A 19056-nucleotide genomic window follows, 5' to 3' on the forward strand; every position below is an offset into this window, starting at 1 on the left:
TCGAAGTTTGCGGCTGTCTTTTTCTTGGGCTTGCATAATCGCTTAAGCAAATTATATCTCACGAAAGCACACATTGGCTGAGAGGTATCCACTTGAATGGTACCCATTACGAACAAAACGGAATGATTATCTCATGGTCAAAAATTGCTGGGAGTTTTTTGAATATTGAAAAACCTCTATCAATCTGTTTCAAGAAAATAATTTCGTTTGAAAAGTACTAAAGTATGAAGTAGTCATAGCCGCAGGAAAATTGTAATTTAACTATTTTCACTTTCTTCTAGCAGTAGGAATTTTATCAGGAGAATCAAATTCAAAATTCAAATTTAAATTCAACAAAACATTTCTCAATTTCATAAACCTATTCTCCACGAAAACCATTTATATTTATTCCCCCCCTTCCTTTTGAAAATCCTCTCCTTTCATAATTTTCCTTATTTAAAACTTTATTATATTTTACATCTACTTTCCTTCGTTCAAGTCTCTTTGCTTTGTTTATTTGATTTCTTTCATTTTGTTTGCTTTGCTTTTGCTTAAAAGCTCTTACAGTTTTCTTCAAGGACGTCTGCAGTCTAATAGTCTGCGTCTCTTATTTCCGCGTGACTTAAGTTATGTAGACGCATTCCTTTTGTATATTTTGGGTATGCTTAGAAATTTTGGTTACAAAAAAGTTAACGAAAGCGACGAATCACTGCTTAGACGGATGTTGTTTAGGTGAACTTTTGTTAAGCAAATCATATGCTCAGGCATGTATATATGTATATGTATATGTGTGTGTACGTATACTACTTCAAAAAATATATAATTTATGCATTCATTCCTAATATATATTAGATTATTTCCACAGGTTTACATGGCTGTTTCGACGTGATGGACCCGTTTGTACCCCAGAATCGTGTTAAGTGCACAAAAATTTATTGGAAACCAGTCTTATATACAAAAAAAAGTGATTTTTGTAGATCTGTGGCATTAGTTAAAATTATAGGTCTGTGCCTGGCAACGAGAAAAATTCTGCTGCCAATCGGATACATTATTCAAGCTCGAAAAATTTAAGAATACATTTATTTTATTAAAGTACAAACAGATATGTACATAGGTATGTGGTGAGCATGCAGTTAAACTTCAAATGCCTTGATGGGCGTTGATTTTGATAAATTGCTTTTTCTCTTAATGTTACTCATACGCACTGCGGGACAGTGGCTTAGCACATGACTAAGGTACGGGTAGATGCATACATTTGTAGAACAATAGCAAGGCGCACAGTACAATGGTAGAGAGAAAAGATCAGCCAAACATTTTTAAGTGAGCGCTAATTTCATATATTTTAAGTAGGTCAAGAATTTGATTAACGGAAATAAGGCAATTCAGCTGAAGGTGCGAACATCTCTTAAGTAAATAAATTATTGGAAAATTTAACCAAATTATCTTAAACTTACAATAATGTGTTGGTGCAATTAAGCATATTGGTCTATAAATCTCTGTATTCATCTATTTTTTGCTGCTTAGATTTATTTTCCTTATTTCGACATATATTTGAGCTTTTTTTAAAAGCAGCTAATGTCGAAAACTGCATAGCAATCCAATTATAAAACTCATGAGTATGCATTTATGTCTATATAGCTATGCACAAGTAAAGAACACGTACATATGTACATGCATATCAGCTTCGTATTATATATATATATGTATGTATTTTTAAAATCGAATCACCTCCATATATGTAAGTCTGTATGTATGTGCAGTGTGTGCGTTAGCGTTTAAGTTAAAAGGCGCATGCGGTACGGCACGTTATCTATGTCAAAAGCAAGGCCAGACGCGTAAATTGATTAATAAAAAGGCTTTTAAAAACGCTTTTTTGTGGAAATTGGAGACTAATATGCGTTTGTAATTTACCTGTAGACAGCAAATAAAGGTATTTGCTAGTAGTCGGCATAACAAGCACACCAAAGTAAACAATTAAAGGATGTATGCATGTTTGAGTACACACATACATACTAAATGATAATATTTGGTAACTACAATACTGGTAAATATGTATAAATATGTATTAGGCATCCACATATTTGTATGCCCCTGTATGTAACTACGGATAAAGCCAGACAGAAGGCCTTAAACAACAATATTCTATATATGTACTTACATATAAACGTTGTAATCAAGACGCATATAAGTAAGTGTGTGTGAATTTCGATTTGCGAAACTTCAGACAACAATTTTTCCAATTCACTGGATCGCTTTTAAGTTAACGTGTATATATGTAAGTATGTATATGTACCACCATTAGCTATGCCTGTATTTATTTCCCGAGGTTTTGGCATACGTAAATAATTACATATATACATACTTGCAGTCATAAACGTAAGCCATGTCTGGCTGGATATGTATCCCTTTTTCACCTAATACTACATTCACTTAGCTAAAAATTGCTGACGCACAAAGTATTCCCTTTTTGCTTTGCTTTTACTTTTTCTCCGTTTTTGTTTTGTCTACGAATAAAGCCATTAGCTTTGAACAAAAGAGGAAATTGAAGCATTAAAATTTTATTGTATGCCAAATTCGGGTAAGAATTGCACTTTGGTATAATTTCAATTGTTATTGCAGTGACAGTAGCTGGTGAATAATATTTCGCAATTCACGCACTAACATGCATACAGAAATATGTATGTAGTCATATACATGCATTTGTATACACACTCGTTTGTATATACACATTCTGGTATTGATAAAGCATTTGCTTAACTTTATTGTAAAATAGCTTTTGGATAATAATTTTGAGTTTACCTGTGTTTACCTGTACCTGCGTCATACCATAGATAACCTCGCACTTGATAATTGTATTACAGAACGTAAGATATCTGGGGAGGTAGCATGTAAAATGAATTCGATAATCACAAGAGCATAGGAAAATGTGTTTTCTAGTAGTGGTCGCTCTTCGACAGACAATGGCAAATCTCCAAGTGTATTTCTGCCATGAAAAAGCTCCATTCGTAGGCGGAAAAAAAGAAAACTGTAGGTCTCTCCATTTGTGGAAAAACATCAAGACGAACACTACAAATACGAGGATGAGCTCGGCCAAACACGCAAAAAGGGTGTATGCGCCAATTATATATATACATATAATATATGATACAACAAATCATAAGAGTAATCCACGTCTGGCTGGATTTGTATCCCTTTCTGGCCTAATGCTAAATTCACGTTAAGTCGCTTTGGAGGAATAAAGAGTGTGCAAACGAGAGACTGCAAGAAGGATAGGTTGTACTCATCTAACAGTGCTAAATTTTTTAAAAAACAGTAGCAAAAAAATCTAGACAGATCTCCATTAAAAAATGTGATATAAGGAAGATGACTTCTCGGCTGTCATTATTATCCATCACCTATATGTGTCTCTGTCATTATTATCCATCACCTATATGTGTCTCAGGTATTTTTGCATTGCATTGCTCCGACAAACTCTCACATCTCTCACAGCTTGGGGAATCGAATTCAAACATTTACAGCTATTTCTGATTTGTATAAGTTAAAGAGAACGAGCTCTAAGTGGGTGGACTACTAACAGCCGGTGGACTAATATGCAAGGAAACACATTATCAATTGGTCAACTATCTAAGAACGAAGAAAGTGACATTTCAGCCTCTCGAAAAACAAATAATACGCCTTTTCAGGCAGGACGGATCCTCATATAACGATTTTTGAAGGAGCTGTAGAGTAAGAAGAAGGATTGATTCAGTTCTTACTGTGCGAATGCAAACCATTTCGAAGAATGAGGTTCAGTTTACTAGGATACAACCTCTTGAGGATCAGAGCATTGGCGAATAGTCTCGTTGGAACGGTTAATCGTATCAGGCATGAATCAAGATAGGGCGGAAGAAATATTCCCTGATCCCAAAAAAAAAAACATCTGTGTGAATTCTTGGTAAAACAGTACCCTAATATAACTTTGAAACTGTTAAGATGGAAATTGTGAAGTTGTTTCTGGAGAAATTTGTATTGTTAGAATTAATTTGAAAGCTCATTATTTCAAAATGACTTATATTATCTATTATGAAAATATTGTTAACTTTAAAGAATTCAAGAAAAAATTTAGAAAGCTTTGATTTTAATATTATTATGTTTTTTTGTGGTTTACTTACGGGTACAGGATTGTCCGGCTCAGTGTGCAGAAGTGTCTGATCTTCGGGCAACAGTGGAATTGGTAATGTCAGAGCGACAGTGGCACGACGTTTCAGCGCCGTGACACGATAACAATTTATGGCAACAATCAAAACGCTGATGCATGCGACGCTCAATGAAATGCCAACTGCAATCAATAATATACGACCTGCAAAGGTACAAAGCCAAATAAACTGTGTAAGAGATATTACAAAATATGGGTAATTTTGCACAACTAAATACTAGGGAATTACTCTGAAATAGTTATGCAATAATAAGTAAATAATGCAAGTTGCGTGATATACCATAGAATGCATCATACAGGTATTTATAAATCACTATTTATCACTAACACCGACCTTTGGGCATTACCGAAGTAAATACCCGTTCATCTTGACATCCGACGGCGAAAGTGGAAATGTATCCGCCACACACCGCGAAAATCATGTGGAGATAGTACAAAAGCAGCCCTAAACTGGAACCAGCAAGGCAGTCGGAGATATGGTAGGCCATCTAACACGTGGAGGCGACTAGTGGAAGCGGAAGCACTACAAGAAGGTCGCATTTGGCGACAAAACAAATTCGTAGCTTTAAATAAATCTAATTTTAACATTTTATTGAGGCCCTTTGTTCCCCCTAGGAACTCCGGGGGGGAAATATATATATAATGCAGGTTCTTTATTAAATTATTATGTTGTTGCTAATCAGGTAAGGAAAGTATCATTGCACCTTTTGGGCAATTGCTTCTCCCTGATGATCCAATTGTGTACATTTCAGGTTTAAATTCAGAGTATGACTGTAAGGAAGTAGTACAATCCTCTGCCAATCCTACTAAATATACAAAAAATGCAAAACTTCTTGACCGTAAATTCTGATTTGGCTACCGTTTGCGTCAGCTCATCTCGTTTTGATCACGACCATTTGTACTTGATGCTATCTCACGTAGTTCAAGCTCCTATGATACCCCCATATACATTCATATGTGCATACAGCGCTTCTTTTTGTATCCAGTTTTATTATAGCGGTTTCAATATTTAGTTCGCTAGTATTAAAATTGATCGAACGAAATCCATGAAAATTGCGCATGATTAGCTTTTAAAGCATTAGTACCATGAAAACTGTTACCGTTTTCAGCCACGAGGCTCGTGTTTTCGCTTTTAGCGAGCAAAAACTGTAAAAATTACCAAAACACTCTATAGGAAACAAAACGGATTTTTTTTAGTACGTCAACTCGCAATGATTCGAAAAATTGTATAAAATCTAAATTTAAAAATTGTAACCTTTTAATGAATTTCTTGTAAACAACATTGTTACTTATTTTGCTATGAATAGTTTTACCCACTAATGTATTGCGTGTTTGTTACCAAGCCAACATCGCAGAGCATTCGACTATTTGTTTGCAACTTTGTGGGCGAGTGAATGTAAAGACCTTGAGACGCCTTGCTCAAGCGTAGCGTGCGCAACGCCAGACATAAGGGCTAGACAGCCCGGCAAACCAGCTAGCGAGGCAACAAAAATAAAAACAACTACCAACCAAAACATGCATAGTTGCAAAGCAAGAAAAAGAAATGCGAGCATGTATTAGTTATAAAGGGTGTTAAAAAAAGTATGCAAAATATTTACGCCTTCGTCTTCGATTCGCCACTTCTCTCTTCGTTATGTGTGGGGTCTGCTCGCTCAACGAAAAACGTGCATATGAAAGCAAACACTGCAACAACAGCAAAACTGGTATGACTCCCTATATTCAATGCTATCAACTCTCTTCTGTGGTATTAGTAAGTTTCATTGCTAATACTCACTAAGCGCTTCCAAATAAATGTAGTTTTTTGGCGCTGCCAACATAAGTTTATGTATGATATGTCAGTTGCTGCTAGCACAAGGCGAATCGAAGACGTCCAAAGCCTTAATAAATATGGGTACCATTTTGGAGGAATGCATATCTATCCTGTTTTTTCGCTCTTTTGTTACATGCATGTTATTGGTTACACAATGGTTCCCATTTATGTGGTGCGAATATGATGGTGTTCCAGCTCATTTTCCGATTGCCGTTAGAGAGCATTTTCATCAAACTTTTCCACGTACGTGGGCAGGGCATGTACTAGCCTGAAAGGTTGCCTGATTTAAATGCTCTAGGTTTATTTCTTGGGTATATTTGAAATTATTAGTCGATGGTAAGCCTATAAACAGCCTTGACGAGCTTTAGCTAGGAATTAATTTAAAATACCAAAGAATCCACCCAGGAGATTTTTAAAGGCAAAGATGTGCCTGCTTGGGAATAGAAGGCGGCCACTTTTATACAACTTTTTTTCTTGTTCTTTGCTTACTTGTACATGCTAAATAAACAGGTGATTGGAAATGAAATTTTCAGAAAAGAATAACTTGTCATATTTTTAAAATATTTAGCTCTCAGACCCATGTTCATTTGGATTTATTTGCTTTTTTCGGTGTATACTTATACTCTCACATTCTTAAATATTTTAGATTATTTTTTGATCACCCTGTAGAGAAGATAATGATAAAAATAAAATAGTTGCTTATACTTGCTACCACACTTGTCTTTCTTTATCGAGCTGCAGCATTCATTAGACATATTAAATACAATTTTCATTATTTTTGCGCGGTACAATGTATTATTTCCCAACTCAACCATGCATGCGCATACTCTGTACACACTTATATTCATACATTTCCTCACATTTGCGTGATTTTCACAGTCACCTAAGCATAATACAATAAATAAAATGAAAATAGAAAAAAATATGGCCGATATTTATTTAACCATTTTTTTGCCTTCACCACAGCAAATGGCTTGTAATCAGTTATGATTTTCAACAATACAGAATACAGCTGCAATGGTACAAATACTAGTGGCATGGCATAGCGAACGACGTTGCCACGCTTAGTGGCTGGTGTTTGCTACATAAAGCTGCTGGCGTGTTGACAGCAACATTTGACACCCGCAATTGACACCTCATGCATCAACAGCAGCCGCAACAGTGTTGGCAACGATTGTAACTATAAAAGCTGTTTATATACTTATACATATACATACGTATGGTATGGATATGGTATGTAAATATGGTAAGCAGGTTTGTTGTTGCTATTCTATACAATTATTGGCTTTTGTGTGGATTGTCATTCCAGTTGTTTGACATTTTGAAATTAATGGAGTGAATTTGATTTATAATTTAGATTATGTGCAGAAAATTATTTTTAGATATTAATTTACATACTTGAATATTTTTAGTGGGCAACTGATATTAGAGCTCAACAGTAAAATAAAATTAAGTCAACAATAATTTACATATTCTATATATGTAAATCATAAACTGAAAATTGAGCTGATATAAATCTGCACTTATTTCACTTGAACGGATTTTGCCTGGTATTTCAGAGAAAACCGAATGTTTGCATTCAACTTTATTGAGATGGATTCTTAAGGCTTTGGCTCCCGGTGCATCGAAATTCGCTCTCCATAGCAGGCATATCACTGATGATTGCCAATGCACCACCGGTGGTAAATTTCTGATCCTTATACTTTCGGTTCTCCTTCTACAGTGGGAAGAGTATAAGGGAACTTACAAATAAATATTAAACGAAAATATATTTTATTTCAGAGAAAACAAAGCAATTGGTCCACCTCAAAGTAATTAATTCAAAACTCAGAAACACGGCTGGCACCTGGGGACAGATTTCCGATTTGATCGCCAGTGATACACTGGCATATGGACCACGATTTTTTCTCTGATCAGCAGTGATGCATTGGCCGCCAATGGGTTCAGCTATGATCTTGAATGATTATTATTTTAAGTTTTACATGAGAATCTAGGAATTTAGGGATTAACAGGAAAAAAGTGCTAACTCGGGTTGAGTTGTTTTGTTAGGTGAATGGCTGATCAACAATAAACTCACTTAGACCAAAGTTGATTGTTTCAGAAGCTACTCTTGATGCGCCCTTGTAATTGCTGTTTCGTGACCTTGATACTTATGAAAAAATTGTGACTTACGAATTTAATATACGTGACGCCTAATAACGCTAATAATTTCTTTAACATACTAAGATGATATGTGAATGTTCTTCTTTTTTATTAAAGAGTGCGCCAATATTATATTTATATGAAAATTAACTGGTTTTTGCTTTTTAATATTCTTGAAGAACTCAAAAGCTTTCGCTGAGGGTTATTTATTATTGGTTAGGAAAATTTAATTCGTCCATTGCAACACCGCCGAAAAGGTGTTGTTGAAAGGCAATTGATTTTTATGAGCAACTCTTTCAGGACAGAAATACACTCGGAAGTTTGTTATTGCTTGATAAGTGGTTACCGCTTTAATTAGAAACGACTTTTTTACAGTTCGATATGTAGTGTTTTCACGGCGACTAAGGCCGTCATAAATCATCTACAAGCGTACTAGAAAACAGCTAGAAACGCTTTCGAAAGCCGACGGCTATTTCACACGAGTTCGCAGCTGAAAATTATTGAGAAGTAATCTATTCCACAGTCTTGTGTTGTGTGGTAATTTGTATTATACACTTTATGCATTATTTGCTTGCAATAATAACGGAGGAACACAATTCCAAATAATCCCACGCAATTATGGCACTAATTCCAGCACTCACTTTTGCATTACTGATACTTTGAACCACTCATTTCAAACTCAAAATCATTGCTAGTAATACATATTACGCAATTTTCCATATCGGCAATTTATCACAAGTATTGCAAGTTTCTTCAACCAAAGAGTTTCTTAATTAATGACATATTGACACTAATTCCACAGCCAGACACTACGCAGCTCTATGCGGTTATACAAACAAATGGTGTGGTTTCACTGTCGATTTCGAAAGAAGAACAGACACTCACATATACCTACGTATAAGTATAAGTGCCCGATTAATTCACTCATCGATATTGATTATATCATTTCCGTTAATTACCAAATGGCGCAGGCTAAATATTTTTGTTTTCGTTGAGCTTTCGTCTCTCCTTGAAAAAATAAAAATTGTGCTTCTAAATTTAAAAACCACAAATACTCGATTCAAAAGAAATTGCACTCCACGCTTTGGTTTGCCGACTGTTGCCTTTCTACGGGCATTTTTGTTCTTTTATATGGTTTTCCCCATTTATATGTAGGGGTTTTTTCGTTTTTTTTGCAACTCATGGAATTCTGCAAGTGGATACTCACTTGAATTTATTGCCAGAAAATTACAAAATAGCTAACTGAGTTTATAGGAGAAAGGAGTGGGTTGTCTGCTGGGTGCGGTAAGCGCTTGTCTTAAGGCTAGACAAGTAGACAGGCACACATACACATATGTATGTGTGTGTGTAAATGCGGACATGACTTACACGAGCCATGCAACAGAGATAACAGCTGCGACACACAAGCAAACAATTGATTGGCTGCAGACGGGTAAGGCGTCAAATCGACAAAGCGCCAGCCAGACAACAGCCGGTGGTACGTACGTGTGTATATGTGTGTACACACACACGTGGGTAAGCTTTGCAGCTTATGGGCACGTATACGCCGTGTAGCAGGGCCATGAAAGAAGAAACTGTAAACAAAAAGCCTGTTAAGCAAACGAAGAAATAAAAAAAACACTAATCATGTTGGAAAATAGTTTCACAAGCTTGCTATTATTGTTGTGTCTGATGAACGGATTAAATGAATTTCTGTAACGCTAACCTAAAAAATGCTTGTAAATCAGTATTACCAGAATGTGTGCAGTCCAAAGTGCGATGCGCCAGCGATAAGGCCACGGTAATGAGTGTGTGCTCGTGTGCGAGAGGGTCATCGAAAGAGTGAACGAGTCTATTTTTTTATGTATACGAGCGTATGCGCACACGAAAGAGCGCGAATGATAAAGTGAACCAATACTCGAAATACATATGTACGCTATTTTCGATGCGTTTACATATATTTTAAACGCACTCAATTAGTCAGCAACTGAACCACCGTGTGATCGTGGATCGTGTGACTTTTTATGTGCATAGTCGTGTGTATGGTCGGATTAATGATCGCACTGCACTTGAGTCACCATAAAAGTCACCTGTTTACCTGCCTGACTGCCTGTTTGTCTGTCTGTCTGCTTTTCTACCTGTTTGGCTAGTCTATAACACTCCCGCTATGCCGCACTGCGCTCACCTGTCTGCGTTCGGTGATCGTTCAAGTTGCAGTGACAGAGCGCAGACAGGCGAGAGCGGGCAGTCACGGTGTGAATGGCGGCGATTAATTTCAGTGGCGTTACTCACGTTCGGCCACCTATGTATATATATGCTATTTGTTAATGGCACACAAACTCTAAGCGTATTAACTAAATATGAATGAGTGCGTGTGCGCCAACGTTTGATTAATTGTTCAAACAAGAAAAGCAAACACAACATATATTGTACTTACTTCAAAGTGGAAATTTCTTAGTAATTATTTTTATTATATTACATATAATTTGGTGGATCGTTTTAGTCGGGCGCTGTTCAATGCTTTATAGCCATATAAATATAATATTATTGAGTTTATATCGTTCAATGCTTTATAGCCATATAAATATAATATTATTGAGTTTATATCGTAATTCTTTTGCAAGTGGAATCGCATAAGCTGCCCACGTGACTAATTCCCGAGAAGAAGAAAAAACTGAGGTTGAAATACACACATACATATACACATATCTGTACTTATAATTATTTTGGCATAATGTTCATGACAGCATTGAGTCTGAACCTGCAATAGATGGTGAGCAGGATTACTATGAGAAGATTCGAGCCACGTGGTAAACACGTATGGAACCCTTTTTCTCTGATTTTGAACGTATTTCCAACGATTTCGGTGCTTTGAAATAATAAGTAATAATCTTACCCTTGTTTATATCTAGGTTTTTTTATGAAAACAATTTATGTAAACAACGCACATTTATTTATATAGTACGTTTGGGTCTTTTTAAGAGGTTTTCCAAAGGTTTTGCAGAGGTTTTCACTGCGTTTTTTGGTTTTGGGTAAAATATGGATACAATTTTGTTTATTTAATTACAACTTAAATAAAAATCATTTTGCTTGCTTTTATATGGAAAAAGGGATGGTATACTACCTCACTGGATTTTTTTGTGCAGTTTTATGGGTTTTTTACATGGAGTATTTGAATATATATTTTTATGAGGAGCTTTTTCATGGCAGAAATACACTCGGGGGCTTTGCATTGCCTGCCGAGAGGCGACCGCTATTAGAAACCACTTTTTCTTTATTTTGGTCTTTCTCCGAGATTCGAACCTACGTTCCATTTGGCTATCCATTTAGAACAACATCAAGATGCACGTCACAAATAGGATGAGGAGCTCGGATAAACACCCAAAAAGGGTGTACGAGCCCATTATATATACATATATATTTATTTGAATGTATAAGGTTTTGGAAAATGCTGGAATGCATCATCTTTTTTAGGAAAATGTACTTTGTGCATATGAAATGAAGGAATGACTTAGTTTTGAGGTTAGGTTATTTTTGTTAGAAATATTTGCCGAAATATTATAAGAACATGTATGCATACTCGAATAGGAATAATATTATTTAGAATAAATAAAAAAAAAAATTGTCTGAGAAATCCTGCCTATTTTATGAGCTTTGGATTTGAGGGGGAACACACGATAAAAACCTCTCAAGTCGATATTAAAATTGAGTGGTAATTGGGACAGAATAATACACATTACTCATAAATAATACACATTACACATATAAAAAATTACAAATTAAAATAAATACTGTAACACACAGTTTTATGACTCACTGTATGCTAATGTTTACATTAGTCGTGAATATCGAATTTTTGTTGCCAATATTCGCTGTACAAAAATAAAATACGAGTTCAATAAGGTGACGTCGCTATAGCAGCTAATTTACTGTCAAAGTGCCTAGCTTTTTTGTTACTGCCATTTTTGTTTTCATATTGTTTACATTCTCACTAACAATTAAACTACCGAATTGCGAAAACAAAGTACATGCAAATGATGCTGTTGCTCAAGCGAAGTTAACTTTTATGAATTCGCTTTAGTATATGCGATTGAGCGATATGCTCACACACGACGAAATCCGCCATACACGAAATTCAAAAATACATATAACATTTTGGTAAAAGCCATTATTTCTGTTATTTGTAAAAATTTAACCCTATCGAAAGCTTTTTTCTGTTCTTGTTGAACGATGTATTTTTTTGTGTTCCTCTTATTTAATACAAATTTTCTATTTTCCCTTTATTAACTGTAACGTCATCTAAAATCAAATACAAGTTTGTTGTTGACATATTTGCGTTATAATTGTGCTTAAGCAAGCGAATTTGCGCCATTCGCCGGAATTGTGTTCGCGCTATAATTTATTAAAAACTTGTTTCATTCATTCACCTCATTCGAGTTTGACTACTCACTTTTGATATTTATGCATGCCTGTGTATGTCTACATACATACATACATGTGCATACGTATGAGTGTCTGGCGACGTCAGTATTTGCGTCAGCGTGCCAGTTTCTTGTCGAGTATTTCCTGCATTACATCGTGAACGTCCATAGATCAGGTAGTTTGAACTTGTGTCTCAGCCTAAGCAATTACAATAGTTGATAGGCTGGAGTTGTTTTAGAAGCATATGTATGTATGTATAAAGGTATGTTCACCATAACAAATTTGCATGTATAATTAAACGAGCAATAAAACGTCTGGTGGATCAGGCAAGCAATCAACCAAGCGTATATCTAATATTAAACTTTACACTCACTTCCCATTAGGAAATGTGAGCCCTCCGCAATGTAGGTACGGCGAAGATATTTCTCTTCGCGGGGAAGTCCATTTCCTTTTAACACACCCTGTCACTGACAGAGAGTATTCTCTCTCACCGACTGCTTAATTTCTATGGAATACAAAAGTTTTGGAGAGTCCAAAGAGCTTAATTTAAATTTTTGTTTCGCTCCAACCAGTTTTTAATAAAATAAAAATTAATTCAAAAAATTTCTGCTGACTATACAAGTTTCCGCCCTCGTAAAAGAAGTGTTGCTGCTGATACTATTTTTGTGTTTGCTCTAGTAATATACTGGTGATTTGAAGGTGCATACATATGTGAGGTCTCCATCGCAGTAGTTGACATTCGTTTGAACCGTCAATATCATTTTTTATCTGACGTCAAAAATGTCTACGTTCATCCCAAAAGAACAGCATTTGCGGGAGGTCATGCAGCTGAAACGTGTTGGATATTGATCAATGTTTACGGTAATTACGCTCCATCAGATACAACTTTTAAAGAGTGGTTTCAACGCTTCCAAAGTGGTAATTGCGACGTGATTGGCATCGTAACAAATTCGAAGATACTCAACTATAACAATTTTTGGATAAAGACGTATGTATGTCGAACCCTTGATGGTATGCCTAAAGAGTTGGATGTTGACAGAGCAACCGTCGATAAACGTTTGCAAGCGATGGGAATGGTCCAGAAAGCAGATAACTGGGTGCCACATCAGTTGAAGGAGAGGGATATCGAGAAACGCTTGGTGACGCTTCTTGAACGGCAGAAAAGAAAAGGCAAAGAAAAATCTATCTATTATGATAACTAGAAGCGTCGACACACATACACTCTTATATATATACACATTTAATAATACTTAAAGCTGCAAAAAAGTTTAAAAACGGAGGAGGAGTCTGTTGTCTCCGTTTTGTATGAGATAAAACATACATACACATGTAATATGGTTTGAATGTGAAATGATAGTTGGAACTTAACTTTATTATTTATATGCACATATTTTTCCCCCTATTCACACCCCTCGGGAGCATAGGGCCTTGACAAGACTCAGTCTTGCGTTGGTTTCGTTAATCTGTTTTTGATTTCTAACAGGGTAGCCTGCCGCTACCAGTGGGAATGCCCACCTGTCGCTTAGGAACAACGCCTTCTTACTGCTTGGAGCGCCATCTGTGTTTCACATTTTTCTGGCAGAAGGATCGCACAGATGGTTAAGAACTGCACTAAATTTCATGTGCCTGCGCTATTACCGCAGTCGCCCGCTTCCTCTAGCTTGCGCCACTGATGCAATGTATAACTGTGTGTTTTTCTTTGTTTTTTGCTTCTTTTGGTAGTCACAATGCAAATAATGCAATGCAGACTATTGTGCGGGAGTAAGAATGAAAAGGATAAGTTTTTGAGGTCGAGGAATGGAATTGGAGGATTTTGTTTTTTTTGTTTAGAAAGGGAAAGTAGGTAAATTTGGAAAAGTGCGAGGCGAGAGCTTTACTCATGCTTTTTGAAAAAAGCGAAAAGGGAATAGGAAATTTTAAAACTCCTCGATAAATTATAAGGAATCTACCCATTTTACTTCCAAGTTGAAGCATTCGGCATTTTCCAAGAGGGTTTTACACAAGTCTAGCTGCGCAAGTACGTGTGCTAATGACTTTCCAACAAGCTTAGCTAATAGTAAAGCTATTGATAGTAAAGCTACGATATTGGAGAAAAATGATAAAAAAATTTAAAAGTAGCATCTAGTTTGTATACATGAATTGACGCATTTGTTTCAATAAATGTTATTAGAGCACCAATATTATGCTAACAAACATATATTAGTGTGTATATACATACATATATGTTCATATGTGTGTATGACATCTACAAAGTCTCGTATTTTATTTAAATAAACTATTTTGCGTAAAACTGTGTTGCTTTTTACTTTAGCACTTGCCATGTCTATGTGCGTATATGCTTGCAGGCTTGTATGGGCATATGTGTGTATGTATGTCTGTACGATCACAGCTCATTTGCCATTCCTCAGCCAATTCCGTTGTCTGCTACCACGTCTAGACGTCTATATGTGCTGACATTGTTTTGTTATTATTATATACATATGAATGTACTTATGTATGTGTGCACAAAAACGCTGTCTCCTTTTATTTGTTTAGGTTTCTAGCTGCTTGTTTTTTGCTGGTATTTTAATTTTATAATTTAGTTTTTGCAATCACTGCTACTGACTCGGCAACAATTGTTTTCAGACAACCCAAAATTTTTAATGGCAAAAGAGTCAAAAAATAAAAATAAAACAGAAACAAATCGAGAACAAAAAAATAAATTAATAAAAGAATATAGCACATACGCATGTATGTATATAAATATTGTTTATTTCTCTAGATAGACAATTCTTCACTTATGCACTAATGATCGAGCCATTACGCCCCTGTAGGGAAGAATTTTCGCTAAGTGCGGAGCCAAGTAGCGGATTTGGGATCATGACGTTTGATCTTCCTTCAAATAGATATGTATGTATGCATGTCGGTATTGGATCTAAAAATATATTTTACATATTTGGCTCATTAATTGTAAAATCTTTCGAAATTTTTCAAACCTTGCAAGCTTTCCAGCATGCGGATATTTATTGCATTGCCCACTAATCGAATATTTGTCAGAATAATGTTAGGAATCATTTGTATAAGAATAAATATAACTATGCTACTTTATCGTCAAAATAAAGCGAAAACAAGTAGAAAACTGTTTAATTCACCTTATATGTATTTTGATCATTATAGAATTTTACGAAGTACTGTTATCAACTAAAACAATAAGACGCCAATGAGCATAAAATATCTTATTTAGTATAGTTAATTTGAATTAATTTATTATCTTGCTCCCCTTTTTGACTAAATAGTCCATACATAAAATATTTATGAAACGTAATAGGACTATGAATAAGTTCGTGCGGTTTTTTTCGAAATTTGAAACTTTATTGACGTAAAATGGTTACAAATTTAATATTCAAAATATTGTCCATCGCTTACTACTACTTTTTCCCATCTTTCTGGCAATTCACGGATTCCCTTTGTGAAAAATTCGGTCGGTTTTGCCGCAATCCACGAATCGATCCATTTTTTGACTTCATCGTAATTACGGAAGTGCTGGTCAGCCAGGCCATGTTGCATCGATCGGAAGAGATAGTAATCGGATGGCGCAAGGTCTGGACTATACGGCGGGTGGGGTAGGACATCCCATTTGAGCGTTTCTAAGTATGTTTTGACCACTTGTGCAACATGTGGCCGAGCATTGTCATGTTGCAAAATAACTTTGTCGTGTCTATCGGCGTATTGCGGCCGTTTTTCTCGCAGTGCTCGGCTCAAACGCATCAATTGTCGTCGGTAGACATCCCCCGTAATCGTTTCATTCGGTTTCAGTAGCTCATAATACACAACACCCAGCTGGTCCCACCAGATACACAGCATAACCTTCAGGCCATGAATATTCTGCGCCGACGTCGATGTTGAAGCATGGCCAGGGTATCCATACGTTGCCCGACGTTTTGGATTGTCGTAATGGACCCACTTTTCATCGCCAGTCACAATTCGATGCAAAAAACCCTTTCTTTTGTGCCGTTGAAGCAGTTGTTCGCATGCCATAAAACGGCGTTCAACGTCTCTTGGCTTCAATTCATACGGCACCCAATGGCCTACCTTTCGGATCATTCCCATGGCTTTTAAACGTTTGGAAATGGTTGATTGATCAACTCCCAAAGTTTTTGCAACCTCTTCTTGCGTTTGAGCCGGATCTTGATCGAGCAATTCCTCCAATTCGGTATCCATGAACTTTGGCGGCGCACCCTCGCGTTCTTCGTCTTCCAAGCCAAAATCACCACTTTTAAAGCGTGCAAACCACTTCTGGCACGTTCGCTCAGATAGAGCATGCTCACCATAAACTTCCACCAAGATACGATGACTTTCGGCTGCTTTTTTCTTCATATTAAAATAATGAAGAAGAATTCCCCGCAAAAACACATTATTTGGCACGAAATTCGACATTTTCAAGTGTGGTAAAAATATTGTTGTTTACGCTTCAAATAAAAAACTTATACTGACGTTTGTGCCTTACGACAGTAGCTCTCCAATGAATGTTTGGAAATGTGGATCGATGGAATAATAATCAAGTTACGCCATCTGTTGTAAAACCGCACGAACTTATTCATAGTCAGTATTCATAAACAGTAAATCATCAGTACTAAATTCCATTTGTAATGGCAAAAAGTGTAATCTTTGCTGTTACTTCACAGCACAGATTTTTTGTAAGGCAAGAGAAGTTCTATCTTCAAAGCATTATTCATTGAAGGTTTCAACTTTTACACCCAATACCTATAACCCTACGAGGTCACATCTACAAAAATATACAAAATCTACAAAATAATAGCTGCACTTAAAAAAATTCCTTTGCTTTCTTATATTTTTTTTATGCCTTTCTTCGTTTCTAATTATCTTAATATTTCAAATATAGATCTTCATATTCAAAAAATTGTGGTTGCATTCAACTGTGATATAAGCTGAGAATGGGATGAGCTGGGATTTTAGTTGTAAGTACAAGAAAGAGTGCGGATTCCTCAATATCATGTTGGAAACGATAATTAAATATACATACATACGTGCATTGACAGAATATGTATTGTACGATCTTCTAAAAGTCCATGAAATCTTATTTTGAGCAGATGATATGCTTCTTCTTGTTAGCTCAAAGAACATATTTAGAAAAATGAAAATATGTGGGAGATTAACAACAATCTCTTGGCTATGAGAAAACAAACACAAGTCTACCTAGAAATTCGGTAGCGAAAGAGGAAATGGACTGCCGATGTTCAACGGAAACCCAATGGAGACATTTCCAAGTTGGTCTCAATTTAGAAAGTTCCCCAAGACCTTGGACTAATGAAACATGCAACTGTGTATAATGTACTGAAACCCCGAAACCTTTAGTATGATTGCCGATGTGAATTAATTAATCGGGATAAATATACAGTCTGTATACCATATATTTGTCTATTTAGGGTCCAATTCAGTCATTTCCATTTACTTTTAGTTGGCGAATCCATGAGTCCATGAGTCCATATATGTACTATCTTACTGGTACCCACTTGCTGAAATAACAGTAGTTATGAATTATAAATGTTTTACATGTTGTTACAACAAGTTTTTACGGCAGGGACACTCCTGTATATGTAAACGAAATTTTTAAACTTAAATTTGCAAAATGCATTCTACATACAAGGTGAAGTCCAAAATAAACAAGACTGGTGTCATAAAAATGTTTTTGATGGCGCCATTTTTTTAATGAGTTAGTGACTGGGAAGATACATCCCTAGCTAACCTCCAGTGAAAGTTTCGTGACATTCGGTTCAGGGGGAAGCGAAGTTAATGCGTCTAAAGTGTCAGTATGTTTGTGTCATCGGTACAAACACGAGTTTCGAACAAAGAGCTAATATCAAATTTTTGTCTTAAAATCGGTAAAATGTTTACCGAACCATTTCAATTGATGAAAAAAGTGTATGGCGATGATTATCTATCTCGTGCCAGAGTTCATGAGTGGTTCACACATTTCAGAGATGGCTGTGAGGACATAAATGAGAATAAACATACGGGTCGCCCAAAATCAGTAATAACCGAAAACTCCATCGAAATTGTTGGTAAATGTATCGAAAATGAACCAAAATCATCGTTGAAATTCATTCAATTGGAGTTGAATTTCTCCAAAACATCGATTTATTGCAATTTTAGAAGGAGGAAGATGGCGCTTATTGCATGATAATGCACCATCTCATCGGTCCTCCCTTGTGAGTGATTTTTTGACTAGAAATCGCATTTTAACTATCAATCAGTCACCACATTCGCCTCCCTGTGACTTCTACCTATTCGAAAAATTGCATTTGGCCATGAAAGGAAAACGTTTTGCGGCCATCAAAAGATTTGTACCGATATCCTGAAGGGCATTCCGGTCAATGACCTGAAACACTCTTTCGAAAAGCTTTTAGATTGCGTAAAACATTGTAGCGAGGCCAAAGTATACTATTTTGAATAAATAAACTCGAAGTTATCAGAATAAGGCTCCTGTCGTTTCTATTTTAGCTCAGTCTTGTTTATTTTGGACTTCACC

At 36.0% G+C, this 19056-nt stretch overlaps 1 protein-coding gene across 2 annotated transcripts in view; it reads right to left on the bottom strand.

Moving 5' to 3' along the window:
* The window catches only part of LOC128862489 (G-box-binding factor), a 98926-nt gene that overhangs the window by 23813 nt on the left and 56057 nt on the right, over positions 1-19056 (bottom strand). The window contains exon 1 of one of the 2 annotated variants that reach the window (XM_054101145.1): positions 4131-4315. The exons of the other annotated variant lie outside the window; for it this stretch is intronic. The gene's annotated coding sequence lies outside the window, so the exon portion shown is untranslated. Of the gene's footprint in view, positions 1-4130; positions 4316-19056 lie in introns of those variants that run through there. 2 annotated transcript variants of the gene reach the window in all.

This window comes from Anastrepha ludens, chromosome 4, assembly GCF_028408465.1.
Source record: "Anastrepha ludens isolate Willacy chromosome 4, idAnaLude1.1, whole genome shotgun sequence".
Taxonomy (NCBI): Eukaryota; Metazoa; Arthropoda; class Insecta; order Diptera; family Tephritidae; genus Anastrepha; species Anastrepha ludens.